Source organism: Pseudorca crassidens, chromosome 6 (genome assembly GCF_039906515.1).
Source record: "Pseudorca crassidens isolate mPseCra1 chromosome 6, mPseCra1.hap1, whole genome shotgun sequence".
Lineage (NCBI taxonomy): Eukaryota > Metazoa > Chordata > Mammalia > Artiodactyla > Delphinidae > Pseudorca > Pseudorca crassidens.
The window spans coordinates 90,422,583-90,450,087 of record NC_090301.1 but is presented as its reverse complement, the minus strand read 5'-3'; the positions used below and the strand labels follow the sequence as shown (position 1 = coordinate 90,450,087).

The following is a 27,505-nucleotide window of genomic DNA, read 5'->3' as shown; positions in this document are numbered from 1 at the left end:
TGAGTCAAGTTGGATGGACAGAGTCTCAGTTGTTTTTGTAATGACTGTGGTATTTTTGCCCTAATCTACCTATATCTGTTCACTATAATCCTCTTGTGTGAAATGGTGCAATTTTGCACCATGATGTTCCGTATCCACAGAAAAGAATCATGCAAACAGGCCCACGCTAGGCTCAAGCTCATGCTCAGGTGGGGCAAAGGGCCTGAGCAGCTGGAGATCAGCTGCAACACTACAGCAGAAGAGGATGGGGCAATTCAGGAACCAGGGGAGATTTTGGTAACTGGGTCATCCTAGTCACCTTAGGAAGAGAGGGTCCCAGAACCACAGATATCTTAGACAAAGTCTGTCCTTTGGGGAAAAAAAAGAGTTAGGAGCACAAGGTAAAGTATTATTCTTCAACTTTTTGGCTGGAGATGCTCTGTTTTTCCTGTTTCCTCTTACTCAATATGCCACACAGCGGTCCAATTGTTCCTGAACTTTGCTTGTGTGCTTGCACACCTCTGCAGAAGATTATCAAAGTGGGATGAGGGGTTCCAGTCATCCTGAAATGAATCAGCTAATTAAATTAATTTTATCTTGGGTATGCTGCTCAGTCCAATTAAGTTACTAATCCAATCACATCAGAATAAATCAACCATATTGTTACATAATTCTTTTTAATAAACAGAGTTATAATTATATGCAGGCAATTCTGAGGATACCATATGCTACAAAGTAGGGAATGTAATTCATTTCCTTGATTTGGAGAGACAAACTCACTCATGTGTAATAACTTTTATCATCCAAAATTTTAATTCTTATTGCATTCTAAAGTTGAAAGTCTCTTGCTTGCTTAATAGATCACAGTAAAAATTTTGTTCACAATGGGGCTTGAGGGCAAAAGGGAGGCTACGTAAAAGGCCTGAAATGACGTGCATAACTGCATGCTGCAAATTCTGCTAAAGCAATGTTGGAAACGCGCGCTGGTTCCTCCTGCACTTTAGAACAGCCGATACAACTCGAGCTGTGAGTGGGGGCTGGGTGGGAAAAATACGCCTTGAAATAGACCCTTAAAGTGAAGAGCCATGTTGGGACAATCCCCTCACTTTCCGCCTCCCTCTCCACCTTTTCCTGGCAAGTCATAGGCGCTGTATCCATTCCTGGTGAAAATGACTGATTTTAAAATAGAACAGAAATCCACTTAACAGCTCGGAGAAAAGGAATGAAAACACCTTTGCTCGACAACTAGGCCAGATTCTCCATGAATGCTGTTGACGTTTCGGCTTTGTTGTGCATGGGAACCAGTAAGGCCTGCACTAGGAATCAGTCCACAGAAGCATGATGCCTTATATCTCCGGCCAAGATAGTGCTGGCAGAGCCCTGGACACCCTTGGTCCAAGAGACGGATGGTCTGCACAGCCCTGCACACACTCATTCATCCAGCCACTCAGACAAGGACTAGCCCAGGGAGTTCAGAACTGGTGAAGTATTAGGCCAGAGTCCCTGACAGCTACCTTTGCTTACCTTCTCTTTGAAGTGATTTTCAAAAATGCTAGAAAAGTGGGAAATCCTCCCCCACTTCCCCCCCATATTTCTCACTAATGAAGTTCTGAAATTGTAGTGATTTCTGGAAGAGATAAACAAACTGATTTCTCAACTGGAGATGGCACTTCTTGTCACTTAACTAAGTAGTACCACTCATAAGCTACTTGGAATCTTAAAATGAAACAACCTAAACATAATGCAGAGTACTAACCACTATACGATCATGGCAAAATGAAGTAACCTAGACACAAACGTCCAAATTTAACTAGAAAAAAATCTAGACTAAAGCAACAAAAGTAACAAACATTGACTTGAAAGCAAGGTACTTAGTGTATTATATACTTTCTGTAGTGTTTACATCTAATCCTACACTGTATTGCTGCTAGAAATGACTGGATATCAACCACATTTACTTCTATTTCCTTCTGCCTTTATATAATTAACTGGATGCAGAACAGACAGAAGTAGAGGATGCTCAAAGCAGAGAAACCCCAGTATTGGGCTTGATTTGGGCATTAACAGGGAGAATGTTGCCATGGTAAAATGTGTTACTGCTAATTCATGGTTACACCTTCCACAGAATCTAGCATATTGCTCTCTTATTTAGTAAGCTTGCAAAGTCAATCCCATGCCATCATTTGCCCATTATTCTGGCCAACTGTCAGCATTCCAAGTGAAAGAGATCAACACAAAATTTGGCTCGAATTGAACCAGTTCATTACTGAGGTATTAATCCCAGGAATAATGAGTCTTGGGCTCCCAATTTAGATTGTTTTATTTATCCTCAACAACTTCAGAGCTGGGTGTCCAGCTTCACAGATGTGAGATACCTCTGACTATCTTCAGGTGCTTTGCTGTGATGCGGGGCTGGAGACCAGAAATAGGTGTGTTTTTTTTCTGGAACCTACAAACATTAAAATACTGAGGAATCCTGGGATGAAGTGAGGGCTTTTTAATAAAGCATACTGAGAAACAGTAGTTGCTTCTGATAAGCAAGAGATGAATTTGAGTCTTACTAACATATGTGGTGAATATTCATTTCAAAAAACTCTGGTACGATTGTAGAGTCAGATAAGATGAAAGGTTTTGTCCCAAGGTTTCCAACACACCATAAGTGTCCACTGACAACAGTTGATCCCATGATGTATGCATGTGACAGGAGTGTGTGTGAGACCCCAGCAGGACACATGGAGGAGCAGTGCAAATCTCCCAAATGGCTGAAACTACATCTACTCCTGGCAAGCATGCATTTGCCCTTGCTGTTGAGCTCAGAGCAAGTCAACTTTATTAGATGAACTCAAATAAAAAAAGTGACAATATAAATCTTGACTCAAGTTTTGCAATGTCAGCAGTGTTTTTGAAGCTCAGGTTCCAGATATCTAGGAGGCCTAGAGATTGACCTTGAATAGAATGAATTATATCACAGTAGAGATATGGCTGGGGTAAAAAATGGCCAATATTACTTGGTCTTAGGTATGGCAAACACAAACAGCAACAATATTTTATCTTGCATTTTCACTTCTAAATCCATGCATATTGGTATAATTTAGTGAGATCATTTCTTATTTGCAGGACTGTTCTCTCTGGTAAACACTTGCAACTCACAATTCAAAGAACTTGCCGAAAGAAATCATTTGCAAATGTATTTCAAGAGAGTTATTATAGTGTCAAAGTAGTTCTTTTGATTGTTTGTGACAAAGGCAGTTGGTCTGCATCAATTAAATAAGGTTTCCCAATGCAAGGAGAAATGGATTTTGTGTATGTTATGAGGTACCTCTTTGAAATCAAGGTCATCTGGGCAGGATCCAGTTCTAGGAGAAATGGACTGAAACTAATGTCCATCAACTGCTGAATGGATAAACAAAATGTGGTATATATTCATACAATGGAATATTATTCAGTCATAAAAAGGGATGAAGTACTGATACATGCTGCAATGTGGAAGGACCTTGCAAACATTATGCTATGTGAAAGAAGCCGGTCACAAACGACTACATTATCATATGATTCCATTTGTTGTAATGTCCAGAATAAGCAAATCCATATGAGGAGTAAATTCAAGTTGTCTAGGGTTGGAAGGGAGGGAAAAGATGGAGAGTAACTATTAATAGGTAGGGCATTTCCTTTGGGGTGATGAAAATGTTCTAAAATTAAAACTAGTAGTGATGGTTGTACAAGTTTGTGACTACACTAAAACGCATTGAATTGTACACTTTGAAAAGGTGAATTTTATGGTCTATGAATTATATCTCAATGAAACTATTATAAAAATGACTGAAGCGATCCTGTTATTTTATTTTTTTTGCCATGTCTTTATCCTACTCTCTTTAAGAACATTATTAGTAGAGGACTGACATGGCTATAGCAAAAACTATTCTTTCAGTAGGTATAACGCTATGAATTTGTTGTGACCATTAGAATGTAGGAATGTTTTTTAAAGAATTTTCTTACCATAGGGACTTCCCTGGTTACACAGTGGTTAGGAATACGCCTGCCAATGCAGGGGACATGGGTTCGAGCCAAGCCCTGGTTCGGGAAGATCCCATATACCGCGGAGCAACTAAGCCCGTACGCCACAACTACTGAGCCTGCGCTCTAGAGCCTGCGAGCCACAACTACTGGGCCCGTGTGCCACAACTACTGAAGCCCACGCACCTAGAGCCCGTGCACTGCAACAAGAGAAGCCACCGCAATGAGAAGCCTGCGCACCACAACAAAGAGTAGTCCCCACTCGCTGCAACTAGAGAAGCCCTCGCGCAGCAACGAAGATCCAATGCAGTCAAAAATAAATAAATTTATTTTTTTAAAAAAAGAATTTTCTTACTATAAATAAAATAGGCAATAAGTTTTCCCCTCTAATTAGTACAGATAAGTAATTTGTGAATTGATGACCGACTTAATAATGGATCTCTTTCTTGTCAATATAAAGGAAAGTGAAAAAGAATAGGACAAAAAAAGAGGCTTTTACAGAGGGAGAAAGAGAGGCAGAATGGTATTTTATTGTCATCTTTGGTGCTGGTCCTACTATTTCACATTAGTCTTTACAGGCTTGTATAAACTGGCTGTTTTTGAGTGTCCAAAACCACCTCTTAGACTAATCTTTTCCTTGATTAGCTCAACGTTTGGGCAGTGGGTAGGTGTGCATCTGATCTTCCTGACACTTACCGATGCCCTTAATGTGCTACCCTTTGCTGCCATCTTCCCTACGTCTCCCTCCTTCAGGTGTCCAGACCCCCTTCCTCTTCTTGAACCTCCCTTACTTTAACAGACCAACTTGAACATGCTTCCCAGTTACTCTCCCGTGGGTGCAGCCCTGGTTCTTAAGGTCTGGCTTCTTCCACTGTGTGAGGGGAAGAGTTCTTCCTGGCTCCAGCCTCACCACGCAAGGACCGAGAGTCAGGCTCACTTCTTCCCTGGTTTGGTGGGGGATCTCTAAGTGCAGACTGCTGCTTCCAGAGGCTTCTTCCCATACCCAGGCCGCTACACAGTGGACAATTAAGTGGTCATGTGTTCCTGGAGAGTCCGGGACCCTTAGCCGGACCTTAGCAGCCTTCACGGTGCACGTGCAGAAATGTGTGTCCAGCTGTCACCTTTCCACGTGTAGTTAGCAAAGCTGTGGGAACAGCCGCAGCCACTGCTGTGATGACAAGGCGAGCCCATCCGCCCATACGTCGGCTCTTGCAGCTCCAAAGCCTAACAGAGAAAAGCCCTCACACTGCTCTGATCATTGTTCTGGTTGCAACCGTAGCTGGGTGCGCCAGACACCTAGCGTGCTGAGCAAACAGAATGGCTAAGGATTCTTGTCTCTTGCTAGAAAGGAGAAGCAGAGAGAAGAGTCATCCCCTAAAACGGGACCAAGGAGATCACAGGGTTTGCACTGGATACTAACAAATTGTTTTCTAAAGTGGTTGTTCCAATTTACACTCTGAGAGTCGTGTTTAAGAGAGTCGGTTTACCTAAATTCTCCCAACACACAGATGGATATGGAATAGAATCTTTTTGCTAGTGATTATCAGTGAGGTTGAAAATGCTTTTAAATGTGTACTGACTACTGATGTTTTCTCTTTTGTTCGTTGTTCAAGTTTTCACGTTGCTCATTACGTATATTCTTTATTTTTTTAACTGAATTATTTGGACCTGTTAGGGATTTGAAGTCTTATGTTTAATACTTTCTAATTGAGAAAAAAATAGGAGAAACTTGCAAGTGAAAGGAAAATTCTTAGAAACATAATATTGGGTTAAACAGTTGCGAATGGATATTCATTGTATGATATGATTTATGTACATTTTTAAAACACAGAGAATAGTCCTAAATTATAATAAACTTATTTATATGTATTAAAGCATGGAACATGTCAGGAAAAGCCACTCTACAATTTCAGGAGCAATTTTAGCGCTATTGCATTTGGGGTGGGAGAGGAATTAAATTACAGAGTGGGAGCACGGACAGTAGGAAAGTGCTTTAATTGTGTCTATAATGTTTTATTTATTGAATTTGATATACTTCATAATTACAAGATGATTAAAGGGTCATAACTCCATTTGGTGTCGGTATGGACATCCTACTCACATGGGACGACATAGCTGGTGGCGTACTCCACCAAGTGATTGTCAAATCTTTATTGACCATGTGACATTCTGGTGGAAGCGTTAACAGTCATGGGGATTGGGGTGAGGAAGGTGGCAGCCCACAACTGGACTTCCTTCTTATGTGGTTATCTGATTGGATAAAGCTGGCACCCTGGGCCCATTCTATGAAGGCATTAAGGTGATGTTGCGCGTTGAGCCTGCTGTAACAACCAAGCCCACCAAATTCTCCAGTCTCGTCAATTTAGACATAATAATAGCAGATGCCCCTGGGAACCAATGGAGACCTCTTCATGGCCGCCATCGATCCCTCTGATATCTGTCTCTGTTTATCCCTCATTGGGATCTCAAGAAAGGACAAGCTATTAGACAGGTTAACTACCTATATACTGTGAAGGGGCAGTTCACTGTGCCTGCAAATACCTGACAATACAACTTCCGCAACTAAGAGCACCCCTTGTGTAGAAATTGGCCAAGACTTTTGAAGCTCCCTCGTTGTACCTGGCTCCAGTCATACGGAGAACGAAAGGTGACTTGTATCTGACTGTAGAGTGATAGCTGTTGCCCTACGATAGCTCTCAGAGCAACAGGGAGCTTTGGTAGCCAAACCCTGCCCAGTATGCCCAGCTGCCCACCTGACCAAGACTCCCCTGGTGGGTAAGGATATTGCTAATCTTCCTTGTAAACAAAAATACTGAACTAAGCAGATGGGAGGGCAACAAAAGACTACTGCTCTCTGTCGCTCACATCCCACACCCTGGCCTCTCTTACTTAAAGCCCCATGACTCCATTATCCCTGAATAATTCTCACCATCATTTCCACATCAGAATTCTGTTGTTAGCATTGTCTTCATCTTAAAGAAGGGCCCAGTGCCACCACACACTTCCTTTAGTTTTTTTCCCCCAAGTAGATTTCCTACAAAGAAAGATGTTTTTAGACCAGGAGACACTAAAGACGAGTAACTGTATGATAGACGCAGTGCCTGGCCCTGCCTTGTGAGAAGCTTCTCCTTAAATTTATAGGTGCCAACCTATTTCAGGGGTTCATCAAGTACGTTATATTTCCTGCCCACCTAGGGTTAAATACTCTACTATGAAGATAAATCTCAAGTTACTTGAGCATCCTCCTGTTGATAACTGTTCCTAATTATTTGCCGTCATAAACAGTGCTGTGATGAACATTCATGCACATTTATCAAACATCCTCAAGCTCGACCGGGTTATGACAGTTCAGTTCCTATTAAGCCTGATGGAGATCTGGCAGGGAGAGAAAAATGGTGCCCTTGCCTAACAAACCTTGCTGAAATGGTGAGTGTCCTGGGGCTGGTTGTGCTGGGTGCAGAGTTTGGGGAAGGCCTGGTTTATTAGGACAAACAGTCAAGGAGGCACATACCCGAGTTTGGGGACTGTGCCTTGACACCATCTGGATGGACCACTGAAGGTCCAACTGAAACTCTTAATACAATCCCAAAGGCTGTTGGGGGGCCCCACATGGTACACTTGGCCCCAGATTATGACCTTTTCCTTGCCATGGCTGTGAGACCATCACAGTGTTGATGGACCCTCTTTGGAACATGGCACCATTGTGATGCTGGAGGCCCTGCTGTACCTGGGCTTGCTCTAGGACGAGTGTGTATCAGAAAGGTGGCCATAAATCTCACCACACACACACATCAGTGCACTTTAAGAGCTTTTTATCTGAAATTAGGCAAACTCTGGCTGGGTCCATCCTTCCGGGGACAAAGGCCTGAGAAGGCATGCTGGGAGAGTACCTTCCCTGCTTGAAGTTGACCCAGCCTGACCACACAAAACAATATGCCAACCACTCATAAAATCCATTTATGGGTATCAACTGTCTCTCCAGAATTTGTCTAGACTATCTCTCTTTTTTCCAGTTTCAGTTGCTTACCTTCATCGACCCTGCCTCGGACTCATTTTAACCTGCACACCTCCCCTTGTTCTTCATCCTCTGACTTTCTTGCTCAGATCTTCCTTTCTGGACTTGTTTCCCTACCATGATTTTAACAGCTTCCCTCTACCTTATTTTAGAGATTAGGTGAATGGGTTTGGAATCCGATGCCATGGATTCTTGTATGGCTTTGTCATTTACCAGGGCAAGCATCTTCATGTATTCATTCAACCAATGTTTTATGAATGCCGTTATGTGCCAGGCACTGTGCTAGGTGCTAGGGACGTTGCAGTGTGTCAGGAAGGAAGAGGGATGATGAACAATTAATGTTTGTTTAATCTTGCTGGCCTCAGTTTTCTCATCCGTAATGCAGGAATGAAATGGCTATACTGATCTCAGAGGACTGTTGTAAGGTCTGCTGTGAAGGTTTTAGCATGGTGTTTGAGAGTGAGCGCTCATTAAACCTTAGCTCAGTGTCATCATTTATATCCTCCACAGGTCAGCATTGCAACAAGGCGTCCTGTTGCCCAGTAAGGCCAGTTCTGGGTCGCCTCCCCATCAAGGTCCAAACCTTGCACAAGAACGATAGCAGAAACAACAAAAAGGTGGGCCAAAATTATGGTACCAGCTAGAAAGATTTATTACTGAACTGGATAGAAATGGGCCAGAAATGGAAAACGAGATTTGAGATTCACACAAATACACGCGCACACAATAATATACTGTTGGCAATGTATTTATTGTGAGAGGAAGGAATTGCCATGTTGAAACAGCAGAAAGAGGAACTTCCACTTACTATTGGATTTGCTTTTAGAAATCAAAGATGGCATGGTACTACAAACTAAAAATAAGAGGAATCAATATACAAAACAGAGCACCTGTTGTTAGACTAAGAATGGCATTTTTTTAAAAAAGAAAATGGTGCATTGTGGTCAGCAAGCTTAAGGACTACTCTGTGATTACATAATAAAATGGAACAAAAGAAAAATAGTTTTGCATTCTCGCTTCTACATCTACTTCTCTTACCAAAAGGCCACATTTCTTATGACCTAGTACATTTAGTCCTAAATTTTCAGGTTTGATTAGTAAAGCTACTATTAATGATAATACCTTATATATTTATTTTTTTTCCCATCTTAAAAAAAAGTTTTATTTTGAAGTAATTCTAAACTTGATGTGCTTAATTCTAAACTTAATGTGCTTAATGTGCTTAATCACATATATGTGATTTCCATATATGCCTCATACATTTCTTTATGTTTATCAAATTATGTTTATACACTTTACCCTATATTATCAATATGTGTTTAAATTTTCTAATGATGGATTTTGATCACGTAAGATATTCAAAGAATAAACTCTTTACTAAAGAAAAAAACCAAAAATTTAACACAAGTTCAAGAATTAGAGGTTTCCATACACATTATCTTTTATCTGCCTCTTTAACCCAAGCAGAATTCTCAGTTTAAAAATAAAACAGCAAAAACATTCAAGGGTTTGAGGATGGTTGCTTGAACTACAGAGAAAAGAAAAAAAAAGAGTGATGATTTTAAATCACAAATAGTTAAGAGTACAGTTTATAATGTCAGGATAAGATAATAAATTCACTGACATGAAATATTTCTTTTATGAAAACACCACAGTCTAAGTTTTGTTCCTCATAAGGGATGAATTTAAATGAGCAAACATTCCTCTACCAGCTTAATTTAAGACCAGTGCAAGCGTTTCCTGGTATCTAAAACAAACCAATAGCAGGGAGTGTGTTGCTTACATAAAGGACTTGTTTTGTTTTTCATTTCAAAAATGCTTAGAAGTCAGGCTGCAGCCAGGAACCCAGGGCACTGGTGCTCGTATTACCCGTGGATCTCAGGGAAGGCAAGGAAATAGCATACCGGGCGTTTCACTGATTAGGGGGCATTTCAGTTTAAACATTCTTTCCTCCTGGCCCTAAACAGAAAACACACAAGGGTGTGTACACACACAATGATATTCAGTGACACGAGGCTCCTACAGAAGGAAAATAATAATGCAATCTTCTGCTGCCTCCAAAATACAGGAGGCAATTTTATTTTATTCTTATTTTATTGTATTTTTTTTCCATGGTAAAGACCGAAAAGATGTTTCTTTTTGTAGTTCACCATTTACTATGTTCAAAAGAAGCATTTTATGAATGTGAAAGTCCTTGTGTGTTCTCCTTTTAGTGTCTCTCAAAACCCCCAAAACTTGGAATATATGCAAATAATTTAATTCTAAACAGTAATATACAGTCCAAATATAGCCGACAATACAAGCAAGTGAAGGATTAAATAATGCATCACTTTTTGGATATAAAAGAACTCACGAAATAAGAAAAAGTTCTATCTAGAGTATCTAGATATTACAAATATCATGATCTAGCCCAGCAAGTAGAGCTGTAAATGTGTAAGAGCAGCATGAAGCCTCATTCATCTGTCTAGTCACTCATTCATTCATTCAGCAAACATGTATTGAGTGCTACTGTAAGGCCATGAACTCTGCTTAGATATTAGGGACACAAAGGCGAATAAGACCCAGTCCTTGCCTATGAAGGCCTTATAGACAAGTGGATGACGACAAATCTACTGGATAATAACATGACTTCAAAAATCAAATTAACAGGAAAAGGAGATGTATGCACAGCCCCAGAAACTTTAAGACAATTAAAAAAACCCCTAAATATTACAGACTTTTTCACACTGGTATAGGACAGCTCTTTCCATTGAAGGACCTGACAAGACTGATTGAATGAAAACATTCTGTGGTGAGACAAATGCACCCCTGAACATGATAAAAATAACTGGAAAGAAAAAGCATTTCTAGGTTGTTAAAAAACTAACCAAGAGTTAGTCAATGGCACTGAGTTAAATTAAACAGAGTTGATTTTATTAAATATTTTCTAACAAATGCTTTGTTACTTGAAAAAAATATAAAATAAACCCTACGGGAGGCACTAGGTTTAGCTCTTAGAACTATGGTCAGTTTGGGAACATATTTATTTGGTGAACGGTGTATGACATAACCTTAGAGTAATAACATAAAGCTTTCTATTCTAGGAAATATACTTCAAATTCCACGTCCCTAACCCTCTTGCTAGATAAGGCAAGAAGACCTCTTTAAATACTTCTCTCTGCTAAATCTAAACCCTGCCATTAGCTATTCACAGATTATTTTCCTAATTTTACCCTTTAGTTCAGAGTTGATTTCCTGCAGATAAATTAAAAGTATAATTAAAATTACCATACAGTTTGCTTTTTTACAAAGGCAGGCCGATGACTTTACTAGGGTCTTTCAATACTGCATTTCAATATTATTCCTAGCTTTAAAATTTTATTTTTAATAAATGGCAAATTTATGTCTCTCAATCCAATATTTTTTTTTTTTTTGTGGAAGAAGCAAGTTTATTCCCATTATAGTCTTTCTCATCTTATGGAAAAATAGTCCAAGAAAAATGTAAGTCTATTTACATCTTTCAAGGACACAATCTCCAGTTTTATTAAACTACTCTTTCAAAAGCTGCCTTGTAGTAGCCCCACCATCATCAAGGGGAGGCAAAAAGGATTCTTGCTGAACCAGACAATATTAAATGGTGTCATATCAGAACAAGCCTTAGCATCCTTCCTTTGAAATTTATATCTACTATTTCAATGCTGTTGTTATTCAATCTACTAATACCTAAAATAGGAAGTAATGGGCATTATTGCATTTCTGTACCCTCTTCCTGGATACAGATTCTCTTTCCCCAGCTATTCCCACTTCCGGTTTCTTCATTTCACTCTGGTCTCAGCTCACATGTCATGTCAGGCCTATGTATCCATATATCTATATACTGCTCTTGGTTATCTAATATATTCTCAAAGTGAAATAGAATTTGGAATATATTAAAATACACACGGATCACATTAGAATATCATCTCAAATAACTATATGCATAGAATTACCATTTACTATTATGTCTTCCATCTTTTAGTCAGGTTTTATGAGAAACAAACGTATACATTTTATTTCCATATTGGCTGTGAAGCTATTGTGAACAATTCTTTTATTTTACCCCCTTGAAATACCCTAAATAATAAATTCTTTCAGAATCTGGAACAGGGGAAAGTTTTGTTTTGCCTCTCTGAGAAACTGGTGTTTTCCCTCTTCAAAGGAGACATAATTTGATCACATTCCTTGTTTTTCTTGGCCACCGGGTAAAACAGTGGCAGCTTTCATGATGAATTTTAACAACTGTATTAACTTTTATGGTTAAAGTATTTGTTTATCCTGTCGTAATTCTGTTTAGATGTTTTCAAATTAATTTTACTCTATTTTTCTTTCCAGGGTATCTTCAATTCTTATTTGAAAGGCTGTGAGGAATACTGAATTTAAATTGTAATACTAAATATTACATTTAATACTCAACATTAAATACCTGACACTAAATTGATTAACAGACATCACTGAAATTGTGGGGAGATAACTTTAGTAATATTTGAAATGCCTAAATTACTTTGAGTTTGGTCTCAAAGATACATTAAACTATGAAATGGAGCCGTGAAGGGATTAAAAAATAAAATTTGAGAATAGAGTAATAAAGAATGATTTAATTCTAGCTAACAACATGGTTTAAAAGGCCTCCTGAATCTAACGATGTGGAAAGGAAATGTAAAGAGAAAAAGTCCACATATGATTTCTTTTCCACTCCAATCTTATTAACGAGCTATAGAATTCTGATAAATCCTTTATTTTCTATCAGCATTAGTTTCCTTATTCACAGGTCTGAAGAAAAACACTGTCTCTGTGGGGTTATGTTCGGGACTGGATGATATAATAAAAGGCAAGTATCAGGTGGAATTCCCGGTCCTGAATTAATGGCAGAGGTTTCAGGAGAAGGCCTCTTATTTGATGAGTTTAGACCTGGCACTCAGCCAGTTCAAAAGACATCTATCTCTATCTGAGATGTGCACATACATCATGCATACCTTAAACATTTTTTTAAAAGTAAACTTTTTAAGCAACATGGATGGACCTAGAGATTATCATACTAAGTAAGTCAGAAAGAGAAAGGCACATATATCACTCATATGTGGAATTTAACTAAAAAATTATATAAATGAACTTATTTACAAAACAGAAACAGACTTACAGATTTTGAATACAAACTTGTGGTTACCGAAGGGGAAATGTGTCAGGGGAGGGATAAATTGGGAGCTTGGGATTAACATACACACACTACTATATAGAAAACAGATAACCAAATAAGGACCTACTGGATAGCACAAGGAACTCTACTCAGTACTCTGTAATAACCTAAATGGGAAAAGAATTTGAAAAACTAGATACATGTATCTGTATAACTGAATCACTACACTGTACACCTGAAACTAACACATTATAAATTAACTATACCCCAATAAAATTTTAAAAAATAACCTTTTTATTTTAGAACATTTTTAAGTTTATAGAAAATTGTGACAATGCCTGATTTCCCCTATTATTAACACCTTACATCAGTATGGTATACTTGTTTACTATGATTAATAAACCAATATTGATACATTATTATTAACTAAAGCCCCATACTTTGTTCAGATCCCCTTAGTTTTTCCCCAACGTCCTTTCCTGATGCAGGATCCCATCCAGGATACACAGTCCATTCAGTTCTCGTTTCTCCTTAGGCGCCTCTTGTCTGTGACAGTTTCTCACACTTACTTTGTTTCTGAGGACCTTAGCAGTTTTGAGGGGTCCTGGTCAGGTATTTTGAGAAATGTCCCTCCCCTGGGATTTGTCTGATGCTCTTCTGTTTTTAGGAGGAAGACCACAGAGTTAATCTGCCTTTTTGATTCTATTATATCAAGGAAATAGACGATCAATATGACATCACTGTTAATTTTAACTCTGGTCACCTGGATGACCAAAGTTTGCCAGCTTTCCCCACCACATGTGCATTTTTTTCCCTTTCCATACAGTTTGGAAGGAAGTCACTATGGACAGCCTGAGCTTAACAAGTGGAGTTATGGTCCATATCCTTGAAGGTGGAGCATCTCGATAAATCATTTGGAATTCTGCCTGGGAGATTTGTTTATTCTCCCCCACTTGTTTATTCAGTAACTTGTATCAGTAAGGACTCAGAGTTATTTATTTTAAACTTTGGGTTATGACTAATACTAATTGACTTTGTTGCCCACATCATCCAGCTTTGACCACTGGAAGCTCTTTCAGTTCAGTCAAATTCTATATAATTTTAAAAAATTTACACACATGAAGATTCACTCTGTGCTGCAAAATGGTATGTGCTTTAACAAACACATAATGTCATGTATCTACCATCATAGTAGCCTATAGAATAGTTTCGCTGTCCTAAAAGCTCTCCTGTGCTTTACCATTCAAACCCTCCCCTGCCCCCTGAACCCTTGGCAATCACTGATCTTTTGACCATCTCTATAATTTTGCCTTTTCCAAACTGTCATATAATTAGAATCATAAAGTATATAGCCATTCAGTCTGGTTTCTTTCACTTACCAGTATACGTTTCAGAATCATCCGTATATTTTCAAAGGTTGATAACTCAAATTTTTTATCATTGAATAATATTCTATTATGGGGTGTGCCACAGTTTATCTGTTTACTTACTGAAGGACATCTTGAGAGCTTCCAGGTTTTGGTGACTCTGAACTAAGATGCTACAGACATTTTCATGCAGGTTTTGGTGTGCAAATAGGTTTTGAAATCTGTTGGGTAAATACCTAGGAGCTCAGATGCTGAATCATATGATAAAACTATGTTTAGCTTTGGAAGAAACAGCCAAACTGTCTTCCAAATTGTCTGTACAATCTTACATTCCCATCGGCAACAAATGAGAGTTCTTGTTGCTCCACAACATCCCTGCCAGCAATTGGTATTGAAAGTTACTTGGATTGTAGGCATTCAAATAGATGCGTAGTGATATTTCATAACTGTTTTAATTTGCAATTCCCTAATGACAAATGACGTTGAGCATCTTTTCACATGCTTATTTGCCATTTGTATGTCTTCTATGATGAGGTTCAGATCTTTTGCCCATTCTAAAATGTTTTATTGTTGAGTTATAAAAGTTCCTTGTATATTTTGGAGACAAGCTCCTTATCAGGTATGTATTCAGCAAATATTTCCTTTCAGTTTATGGCTTGTCTTTTCATTTTCTTATTAGTCCTTTCACCATGAAGTTTTTTTTCTTTCACAGACTGCTTTTGGTTTTTTATTTAAAAACACATCAACAAATCCAAGGTCACCTAGATTTTCTCCTATATTTTTGTTTAGAAGTTTCATAGTTCTGTATTCTACATTTAGGTTTATGATCAATTTTGAGTTAGTTTTTGTGAAAGATGTAAGGTCTGTGTCTAGGTACAGTTTTTGCATATGGATGTCCAATTGTTCCAGCACCATTTGTTGAAAAGACTGTCCTTTCTCTGTTGAACTGCCTTTGCTCCTTTGTCAAAGATCAGCAGACTATATTTGTGTAAATCTATTTCTGAGCTCCCTATCCTGTTGCATTGATCTGTGTGTCTATGTTACCAACTCTACACTGTATTGATTACTATAGCCTAGTAGTAAGTCTTAAAATTGAATAGTATTACTCCTCAAACATTGTTCTTCTCCTTCAGTACTATGTTGGTTATTTGAGGTCTTTGCCTTTCCATGTAAATTTTAGAACCAGTTTGTCAATAACTACAAAATGGCTTACTGAGGTTTTTAACTGGTATTGCATTGAATCTGTAGATCAAGTTAGAAATAACATCTTAACAATATTGAGACTTCCAATCTATGAACATAGCAAGCATATCTCTCCATTTACTTAGATCTTCTTTGTTTTCTTTCATCACTTTTGTAGTTTTTTACATATAGATCCTGACATAGTTTGTTAGATTTATACTTAAGTACTTCATTATTTTTGGTGCTGTTGTAAACGGTATTTTTTAAAAAAAAGTCAAAGTCCAATTGTTCTTTGCCGGTATATTGGAAAGAAACTGACTTTTGCATATTAACCTTGTATCTTGAGACCTTGCTATACTCACTTATTAGTTCCAGAACTTTTTGTTGTTATTGCTGTTGATTCTTTGGGATATTCTAGTTATACAATCATGTCAACCATGAATAAAGAGTTTTATTCATTCCTTTCTAATATGAACAGGATTTACTTATTTTCCTTGTCTCAATGCATTATTAAGACTCCTAATATAAACATTTAAAATTTTGATCAAAACATATAAATATGCCAATCTTTCATTGTAAGGCCAAGACCTTTCCCTGAGAATGGGCCCAGTGATGGGAGTTAGGCATCATATTTCTTATAAAAACCACAGCTTTTCTAAGATTTCCAGTGCCAGTTTTTTAAGTACCACCCCCCCCCCCCCCCCCGCCCCACAATGAACATACTTGCAAAGTAATCTGGGTACAGAATCTGCCTAGAGTTTTAGGAAATGTTTTGCTTTTCTCCCAGTTGCCTTGCCCATCCTAATTTTCCAGTGATTAAAAAAAAAATTAGCTTTTATTTAACCTTTCAAAGGCATTTAACTAAATACTATTTAGAAATAAAAACGTCTTTCAGTTTTTATCAGTTTACAGTAATAATTAATTACAGAATCACAATAACAGAGGTGGCATGAATAAGTTGGGTGCTGACTTGATAACAGCAACTCTATTGTACTGAGAAAGTTCTCAGAAAGGTATCTAGTGACCTCAAACTCTCAGTGCCGCATAGTTTGACAGAGAGAAATGAAGCCACTAGTGAGACTGGCAAACCAGTTAAATGGGTTAAAAGGTAATTTACTGTATTAAATTATAGCCTTACTTTTGGATCAATGAACAAATGAGGCAGCACTCGGCGGGTCTGTGAGACACTCATTTTAATAACTAAACTCTCACACTAGGCAAAGTGATGTAACACGCAGTCTTCTTTTTTATTTTGTGAAAGTGTGACTGTCTATAAGGAGTATGACTGCAACAGAAAAGAATGAACATGGGTTTAAATCCTCCACAAAACAAAGCTCCCTGGGAAAGGGAACTAGAAGTTTACAAGAATTATGCTGAGCACTTTTACATAGAGATTCCCATTAATTTGAGCAAGTCATAAAGTTCCTGGGGGCAAGATATATGCTTTAAACTTCCTCGTATTCCTCACTGGGTTGGCTGTGTAATGGGCCAATTTGGCTAGGCTGGACTGCATGTCTCAGAATTTTCTTTAAGCTGATCGGGTGGCCCACAAGAGAGATTCTTGTGAGATTTGGAAGGCAGAGGGAAGGAAAGGGCCATTTGGTGGGTCACACGTGTTGCTGATCTGTTGTGTTGAGACGAAGCAGCAGGTGGGTCTGTGATCAGGCCACCTTCCCTTGGATTCTCCCCACCTCCTCTACTCCTGGGCCGGGTATGTGTGTTTAGCTCGTGTCGAAGAGCCCTGGCTTCTGTAGGAAAGCCTTGTAACCAAGGTCAGAGTTAATGAGACCTGACATAGGTTGTGGTCTACCCTTGTGGGGTTGCAGCTCATCCTTGTTGGTTCTAGCCAGCTTGTCATCTCCCCTTCTTGACTGCCTGTGTGGCTGGCCTTCAAGTTCTAGCATCAAATGCAGAGACAACAGCCTTACAGAGACAGCTTAACCAGCCCCCAGATTGCATTAGGTCAGTCCCTATAATAGATCCAATTATGCATACACACACAAATCTCTCTCTCATATATATATATATATATATGTAATCTATATGTGTATATTATGCATACACACACAAAATACACAAATCTCTCTCTCATATATATATATATATATGTAATCTATATGTGTATATGTATATGTACAACACACACATATATAGATGGATACATGTGTGTATATGTATGTATATGCATGTATGTATGTATCTATCTGTAATATGCATATACAGATGGATGGTTATATATGTGTGTGTATATATATATATGTAATGTCTATCTATCTATCTATCTATCTATCGATCATCTAATCTAATCCCTCATTGGTTCTGCTTGTCTAGTTAACCCCTAATATACACAACCATGAACTTTCTCCCAGAGTCATTTCTGAATGACAGGAGTGATTGTCCAAGCAGGTACCACTGTTATGATTTTGCCTTCAATAAGCTGTGTGATGAGAGAAGGGAGAGGCACAAGGATGAAGCAGGGATGAGTCTGTTTGACTCTCAGATAGACTCAAGGTTTTAGGAAAATTTCTATTTCCTAAATCCACAGACTAACTCTTATAAAAGAGGCCAAAACCCTCTATAAAACAGAGAAGTCCAGAAAAATGAAAAATCATAATTGAATAAGATTGTACCTCTTTTGAAAAATCTGGTCACTGATCTTAAATATTATCACCTGGGTTCTATGTATAACATTATTAAATATTATTACCAAGGAGCTATCCAGGGACCTAGGAGACCTCTGCTTGAAATGTGCTCTGATCCAAAAGACGTGTTCCTCTATCTTTGTGAAATAACTGTAGAATCATAGAATTTCAGGTCTGAGCACAACTTTAAAGCTCATATACTATTTACAAAAGAACATTTAGGTTCAGTGATATGGTGACTTGCTCACAGTCACACAGCTGGTCAACGAGAAGAGTTCAGTGTTCAAGTTTGATTTCCTGCCCCCAAGCCAGAGTGCCCTACACGATATTATTTCTGTGCCTGACTCATGTCTTCACCTATCAGGCCCTGCAAACTCCCACATAAGTGTTCTGGCTGAAACACGCCCTGCCTCACTATCAAACGCCCTACATTTCTTGTCATATGCTTGCATTTGCAAATTCCAGTTCTCAAAATTGAAAGACTCATAATTAGAGACTGTGGCCTTAGAGATCGATTTCCCTGAGGGTGTACCATGTCTGGAGAATCCTGAAGTCATCAGACTTTGCTCTGCACCTCACCAAGAACACCAGCCAAAGTTCACTCAAAAACGGTTCCAGGACATTTCGTTCTTGGCCTCCCGTTCTGGGAGGATGAGAGCTGGTCCAATCACAATACATTTATGTCACGGAAGTGTTTCCTTTGGCTACCTTAGGAGATACAGAAGTCACCATCTCGGTTCCTGAGACATTTTGTGCCCTCCACCTTGAGTTATAAAGCAATATATATGCTGGGGAGGAAAACTGTCATTTGAAAGTCCTTGTAACTCCTTCTGAACCCCATAAGACTCTGGTGTGTGGGTTTTAAGGATTTTATTTCTTCCTTTTTTTTTTGCGGTACGCGGGCCTCTCACTGTTGTGGCCTCTCCCGTTGCGGAGCACAGGCTCCGGACGCGCAGGCTCAGCGGCCATGGCTCACGGGCCCAGCCGCTCAGCGGCATGTGGGATCTTCCCGGACCGGGGCACAAACCCGTGTGCCCTGCATCGGCAGGCGGACTCCCAACCACTGCGCCACCAGGGAAGCCCCACAGCTATCTTTGATAATGGTTATTTTTTATTAAGGTCATGCATTCACAAAATATTTTAGTACCCTGTGTCTATTAGGACAGCATGTGGTTTCAACTAACAAAAACTTAATTACCACAGTGGCTTAAATAGGCAGAAATTCAAGAAACAAGAAGTCCTGAGACAGGCAGACTAGGGCTGGCACAGATGCTCAACAAAGCCATAAGAGACACAGGCTTTGTCATCATTCTTCTCTGCCATTCTCAAGATGTAGCCCTCAGCCCATGCTTGCTGCCTCATGTTCACAGAATGGCTGCTGCATCCCCTAGCTATAATTCTATAATCCAGGAGGAAGGTGGGAAAGGGGCAAAGTGCCAAAGGGCCAAAGGCATTCCAGCCAAATTTATCCTTATTCTAATCAAAAAAGGAAAAGATTTCCTGGCAGTAGCACTCAGTAAATTTGTACTCATATGCCGTTGGCCATATCTAGGTCTTATAAACTACCTTGTGTTAGAATTTTACAAGGAACAAAGAGGTTGTAGACGATGATTGTGACAGCCAGCCAATAGTGTCTGTTATAGATTCCTCTGCCACTATTCTTCTATAAAGTGTTTAAATTAACAATCATTCTGAAAAAGTCTTCATGTTCATAACCTAAAACTTTTTTCCCCAAATTAAAAAGTTAAAACTCACCTACAATTTGTTCATTCTCAAGGACAATTGGGAAAATTAAGAAACCCAACCCTACATTGAACAAATACCTATATATCTTAGTGAGACAGCAGTAAAGTAAGTGGGCTACCTGCTCCCCAGCCACTAGGGGGCAATAATAAACTCATCTTCAAACCATTCTCTTTTCCTTGTTGCACGCTCTGAGTCTGTCCCCATACTCAATATCTGTTTAAGTTTTAAGATCACTCAGCCTGACCCTCTGAAACAGAAAGAGCTGTCTGTTAGAAACATGCTTACCAACGGTGACATCCTGAGAAGTTACATGTACAGTATGGGGAACCACATCTCATTCGCCACATAAAGGGTCCCTGCTTTGGAGGAGAAATGCTGTCAAGATCCTTAGCTAATGGTTTTTCATTAAAAGCCATAATGTCGGGACTTCCCTGGCGGTCCAGTGGTTAAGAATCTGCTCTTCCAGTGCTTCCACTGCATGGGGTGCGGGTTTGATCCCTGGTTGGGGAACTAGGATCTCACATGCGGCACAGCCAAAAAAAATTAAAAAAAAAAAAAAAAGCCATAATGTCCTTAGAGGAATATTTTCTAAAACAAAGTAGAACCAGCTCCCTTTAGGCTAGTGTTTCTCAAATTGCCTCTAAAATCTGCCTTGGAAGCCCTACAAGATGCTGCTTAAAATGCAGGCTCCTGGGCCCAAACTTCAACACCTGGTATCGATCTCCTGAGCACCAGCCCAAGAATGCGCATCTTTAGCAGTCTTCCCAGGTGGCTGCATACTCCAAGTTGAGAGCCACTTTCACAGATTAACATTCCAGACTCATAGGCTGAGTGGACAGGCTGGCAGAGTTCTCAGTCAGACCAGACGTGGACCTTCTTTCTGAAGCCAAATGCTGGTGGGAGAACAAGAATTTCAGCTCTTTACATAAACCATGCTCTGGACAAAGGCCTGAGCTCCCTTTGCCGAGTGACTATTCGGAGCAAGAGTGGCCACTGACTAAACCAGGCTCTGCACCTACAAGCTTCCAACTGACTAACACCGTGGCCAGGTAAATGTCTACTACCCTAAAGGGATTTCAGGGTGCTGGAGCTAGCTTTACCTGAAGCTCAGAGATCCACAAAGGTCCAAAGCTTTTGTCCTTGTGCCTGACCTACTGCTGCCATATGTCTCAACCCTCCCCTCCATTTGACCTTATCCAGGCCGTTCCAGTCTTCCCTGCCTGGGCTCTGCTGAACCTCAACTAATTATTTCGCCAGGGCAGTGTCTAAAATGTTCTCTGGCTGCCCAGGGTTAACCCCTATGCCAAACATTCTCTCTGATCTGTATTACCTGACCTTACCGCTCACTTATGGCTGTCAATTGCTCTAGCAATGGGGCAACCCTGACACCCAGCTTCTTGGCCAGGTCCCCAACAGTCAGGGGCCGCAGCCGGCTCCCAGTCACACCTATGCATCAGAGCTTTTCAATGCGATATGGCTGTATTTCTTTGTAGTTTTGAAATTTCTGTGATTTACTAATACATCTGCTGTGCCTCCTGTTGGTTTTAGCAAGAAGCTGAAGCATGTTCTGTGGCAACAGAAATGAGTGCTATTCTGAGAGTATGTTGGAAATCAGAAGGGGGTTTCCTGTGCCATTTGAAGCTGAGAAACGAGGATCCTGGATGGGGCATCAGTACCCGAGTACATCTTCCCACCCACAAAGTTCACTAAAATAAAGTTGGGAAAGTAGTTTTCCGGCCGCTTGCAGCTATGAGAATATTTAACTCTCAAAGATTCTGATTGAAGTACATATCTGAAGCAAAATACGTTTTATCGTGTGCATTCAAATGTATGTATCATCTGAAGATAAAAAAGAAGGTTGGCAGACTCACCTAAAGAGAAACCTAGCAGCTCTGAAATTTAGAAAAGTAAAAGCCAGGCGTCTGAAGCAAACCATTTAAAAGTGCTTGGAGGTGTTCGAAGGGGATGTCATGGGAGTAGTGCTAAATAGACAAAAGGTCATCACATTTCAGAGTATACGGTGGCAAAGGTTTAGGCTTCTTAAAATCCAGAGTAGCATAAGGGTCAGGTACAACTGAAATTTAAGAGAGTTTCTTTCCTGGATTAGAGAAGGATGGTATATACAGAACCGGGAAGTAGCCAGGACAACACGGGTCCCCAGAGAAAGAGCTTAGCAGGCGCTTCTGTTGGAAAGCATATTAAGCAGAGTCAAAGCTGAGTATATGTGAGAGGAGAGAAGGGAGCAGATGTGAGGACAAAAAGCACGACTTCTGCTTCTTTCATAGCACACCCTCTAGCCTGCCCCTGACATACCTGGAGACGAGAGCCTTGAACTACACTCTATTATATCGTCAACAAGGTCAACTTGACATAACAGAAGTCCACGGGCTACGACAGTTGTTACATCACCAAAGGAACCAGATTTCATGCCAATGCTGGCACGTCTCTCCCCATGCTTAGCAGTTTACCCAGAAGCCTTGAACATTCCAGAATTCTTAATACAAACTTCAAATCTCTCATTAATAACATTCAAAGCTGACAGCTTTTGCTCACTGCAGGCACTCATAAAAGACTGTTCTTCCACTGTAGGCATTTCATTTAGTAACAACTTGGATAGAGATGCTTTGCCTCTACATCTCCCCAATATAAATCCAAACACAGACAAATCAAAACCAAATATTGTAGAAGGAATGCACTTAATTACCCGGTCATGTGCCTTCACTGTGTCAGTTTTGGTCTACCAACTCCAACGTTGTACAACACACGAGAAGGGCTCATTATACCCTGGTATTTTTGTTGTTCAGAACCCAGAAGAAAAGCTTTTCCTGGATGAAAAATTCCTTCCCTGACAGCCTCTATGGGGTTGCTGTGGATAAACAGAGGATGCCTTTATCACATGGGAGCTTGTGGGCTGTGTCCTGCTTAAACCAGATAGCGCTCTTCAACTGAAAGTAGATCTCTCCCTTATCTGCTGGAAATATGCTTGTTTAGTATAATGAGAAGAGGGGCCATTCCCTACAGAGTCATGCCTGGCGCCTCAGGTCCGGCTGTCCCTACGTGCGTGCACCATTATGTAACGTTTCACCTACTTGTAGAGAAGGTAGGAGAGTTGTGGCCTATCTCATTGTTACAACAAAGTTACAGTGCTTATATGGTATGTTAAAACCATAGCTGGTCTTTGAAATTTTTAAAATAACCTAAATCATGAAATGATCACCTTAATTAATGTTAATGTTAAATAAAAATCTGATTCATAGTGATTGCAATTTGAAAAGAGTAAGTTAATCTATACTAAGAAAAAGCCCTTAGTGTATAAATGTCAGCAAATTAAACCTACTACCTCACAAAAAAATAAATAAGTGAAATAAGGACCTTAATGTAGAAAAGCGCTAAAATATCACAATTAAAAACCAGATCAGAAATCTTGATCATAAATTTAAAATTGCTGAATGTCTAAATCCTTATTTTCCACCTTATGATTGACTGCAAACTTTAGAAATAATTTTTTCCTATATTAATTATTTCTTCTCTAATTATATAAATATTGATATATTAAAAAGGACAAGAGCATGGCATGTTGTACTAAAAACACGAGTCAATAATGATAGGAAGAGATTGTAAAGCATTACAAAGTGGATATTTGTGGACAAACATCTTTTGTGGCTAACTGTATTTACTTCTAAAAGGGTAAAAAATGGAACAAACCAGTTCCTTGGCTACTGAGAATATCCTTTCTTTGTTCTAATGTAAGAAAACAGACTTAGTCTTGAGAGAATCAGACAGAACAAATAACAGTATTTTAGTTTGGCACTTCAACCTAGGTGTAGAAGTTTTGTCCCAAAGGAGCCTTATGATACTGCTAAGAATAAGAAAAGTTAAGGGCCTTTTCCCACGTAAATCCAGAGCTTCAAAACAAAAGGGCTTCAAGAACACTTTGAAGGAGTTCAGCGATACTGAACAAGCAGACTTAGGGCTTGGATTTAATTTGCCAGCCAAACTTCTCTGTAATCGGTCACAGGTAGTTTTCCATTGACTTGGAAACACAGCCTATCAGGAAGGATACTGAGTGATTTCTCTCAATGGTTCACTCATTCATTCATTCATTTGAGCACTTACTGGATGCCTACTATGTGACTGGCTGTGGTGTGACACAGACTGAAATCCACATTCTCTGTGTTCATAGATTTCACCTGGGTTAAGTGGAATGCAAAGAGGAGCACCTGCAGATACAGTGCCATGAGATCAATACTACAGCGGAGGTATGCACAGTGTGCAGGAGCCCAGAGGGACACACTTAACACAGAGGTATCTTTGGAGAGGAGATCTGAAAAGCTAGGTGACCCCTGGGGACCTGAGGCATTCTTCCTCCTGTGTCACTGGCAGTGTAATCTGTATAACTGTGGCTCTTTTCCTCGGGGCTGGCTTATATTCCACCAACCAAGGGCCAAGGTTCCAACAGCACGATAAATTCATAAAGCCAAGGGACATCCAAAAGACCATCTGCTCTAGGGGTTCCCAAATCTGGCTGGGCCCCAGCATCACCTGGTGCCTGGGCCTCAGCCTGGAGACACTGATGTAACATGCCTGGAGACTCTGAAAAGGCTCTCTCGCTGCAGCCAGCCCATGAACCAGCGTTTGGGAATCACCGACTCCAACCACTTCCATTTTCACAAGGAGAATTTTAAAGGAAATTCACACCCACAGAATTGAACTGACTTCAACAGATTTCGGGCACATTAGGACAGCAGTGGTGGAACATCTGGCAAAGAAAAATTTGGTCCAAATACTTTCAAAGAGTATTTCCAAAGTGCATGATATAAGCCATATAAAACAGGACCATTTGTACAAGGTCAAGAACTACATAATAGGAGAGAAAACGTCAAGAAAACTGGGCTTGGACTTCCCTGGTGGCGCAGTGGTTAAGAATCCGCCTGCCAATGCAGGAGACACGGCTTCGAGCCCTAGTCTGGGAAGATCCCACATGCCGCGGAGTAACTAAGCCCGTGTGCCTCAACTACTGAGCCTGCACTCTAGGGCCCGCGAGCCACAACTACTGAGCCTGTGTGCCACAACTACTGAAGCCCATGTGCCACAACTACTGAGCCTGTGCTCTAGGGCCCGTGCTCCGCAGCAAAATCCACTACAATGAGTAGCCCATGCACTGCAACGAAGAGTAGCCCCCGCTCTCCGCAGCTAGAGAAAGCCCACACACAGCAACAAAGACCCAACACAGCCAAAAATAAATAAAAATAAAATAAATTTATTTAAAAAAAAAAAAGAAAATGGGCTTAATAAAGGTATTTGTTGCAATGAGCTATAAATTACCTCTGCTATTCCTGGTATGAAAAGTGAAAAAGGAGCCAAATTGAGTTGAAACTCTCATTCTTTAAATAAGGATGCTTGATTTATCAGGAAAACAGGTTTTTGTCCTTAGGAATATATTCCAAGGAAAGGCTTAGCATAGTGTCATGCCTACAGAAGACACTTCAACTGTCGAATAAAGCAATGAATGAAAATGTGAATATGCGTTAACCAAAAAAGTGTTTTCCTACAGCCACATCCTACATTAATCTTTGACAGAAGCTAAGAGTATATCAGTAAGTAACAGCTTATTTAGGCATTTGTACAGAGTGACAGAAGCATTATACAGGACTGTTACTTTCACGGTAGAGACAACACATCCTCTTGCAAGTGAAAAGATACCACTTTTTTTTTTTTTGCGGTATGCGGGCCTCTCACTGTTGTGGCCTCTCCCGTTGCAGAGCACAGGCTCCGGACGTGCAGGCTCAGCAGCCATGGCTCACGGGCCCAGCCGCTCCGCGGCACGTGGGATCCTCCCAGACCGGGGCACGAGCCCGTGTCCCCTGCATCGGCAGGCGGACTCTCAACCACTGCGCCACCAGGGAAGCCCCAGGATACCACTTTTGATGTAGTGGGAAAGGTTCAGTAGGAGAACGTCATCTGTGTGCATGTACGTGTGTATGTATTAAAGGCACGGGCTGGAATGCAGGAGCCCTGACCTGCCTGGCGTGTCTGTAACACACTCACTCGGAAAGCTACAGGAGCCTATACAAAGGCCCACCCGCCTTGACATAAAGGGATATATCTCTTTATACATCCCTGGAGTGGCAGCCCAGCTGCAGTTCACTGGAGTTCTCAGATTTTATCCCAATAAGTAAGGTCACTATTTATGTATAGATTTAATTTCATGAAAATATACTCTATTTCAAATTTTAACACCAGCTGGGATTCTTTTTACTTTTTATTACCACGTTTATCTCTGGGGAAGAAGATGCAAGTCTTATAGTACCTTCATAGATACAATTTCTTAAAAAATGAGAATTGCCTTAAAGGAGAAACTTAATTAAAAAATACATTCTGATGTAGGAGAAAGTGATTCATATACCATTTATAAAAAATAGACTAACTCACAGTTTACATTTGTAAACTTGAAAATCCCCAATTTTCAACAAAAAGAAATGCAGTCTAGCCCTCAAAAGTTGAACTGAATAGTTTTAAGCTACATTTAAAAAATCTCAAAAACTAGATCAAATCTTCCACTCAAAAGTGTTACTGTCCTGTTTTGATATCCATAGTGTCATCTGGGTTTGGGATAAATTCTTTGAAGAATGTAGTCCCACTATATTTTAATTATAACAAATAGGCACATCGAGGGTGATTTAGTTCACGTTTTTATTAACCAACTATTATTTATGGTTATCATTTTCAGTTTTATTTGCTATCTTCATTACAAAGTAACACTTCCTCATTACTGCACTGTAAAATATGGAAACTCGAAAGCTTTCCTAAAACTCTTGGAGCCAGCCCTAACTACTGGTAAGATGTGTACCTGAGGCAAGATGAAATGTGTGAACTTTTCTTGGAGGGAACTCTTATCCAGGAGAGGAATATCAGGGGGATCACTCATCAATCATTTCCCTCAAAAAGGAAAATTTGTCAGAGATGTGTGCACTGGGCACAGCGCCTGATGGACTTGGCACTCAAAAACTGAACTGAAGGAAACTTGCCTGAGATGGAAAGAAGTGTTAAGGAATAAACTAGGTCTTTGCAAAATGCTGACCCCTTCCCAACAGTTCAAAGACAAAGTATTTAACTGGGAGAGTCCAAAGAGCTCACCTGGTTCAGCTTCTCACAGCCAGGAATTCCCTTCACTGGTGGTTCTCAGTTGGGGTGTGTTTGCTTCTCAGGGGACATTTATCAATGTCTGGAGATATTTTGGGTTGTCACAATGGGGAGAGTGTGCTGCTGGCATCTAAGTAGGTAGAGGCCAGGGATGCTATTAAGCATCCTACAAGGCACAGGGCAGCCACTTTTCTCCCACCCCTTCCCCCCACTCAAGTAATTATCTGGCCCAAAATGTCAGTAGTGCTAAGGCTGAGAAACCCTT

General features: G+C 40.0%; 1 protein-coding gene across 1 annotated transcript in view; it reads right to left on the bottom strand.

The window, feature by feature from the left end:
* NXPH2 (neurexophilin 2) overlaps nt 1-27,505 on the bottom strand; it is a 108,620-nt gene that overhangs the window by 67,121 nt on the left and 13,994 nt on the right. The gene's annotated exons all lie outside the window — the stretch shown is intronic.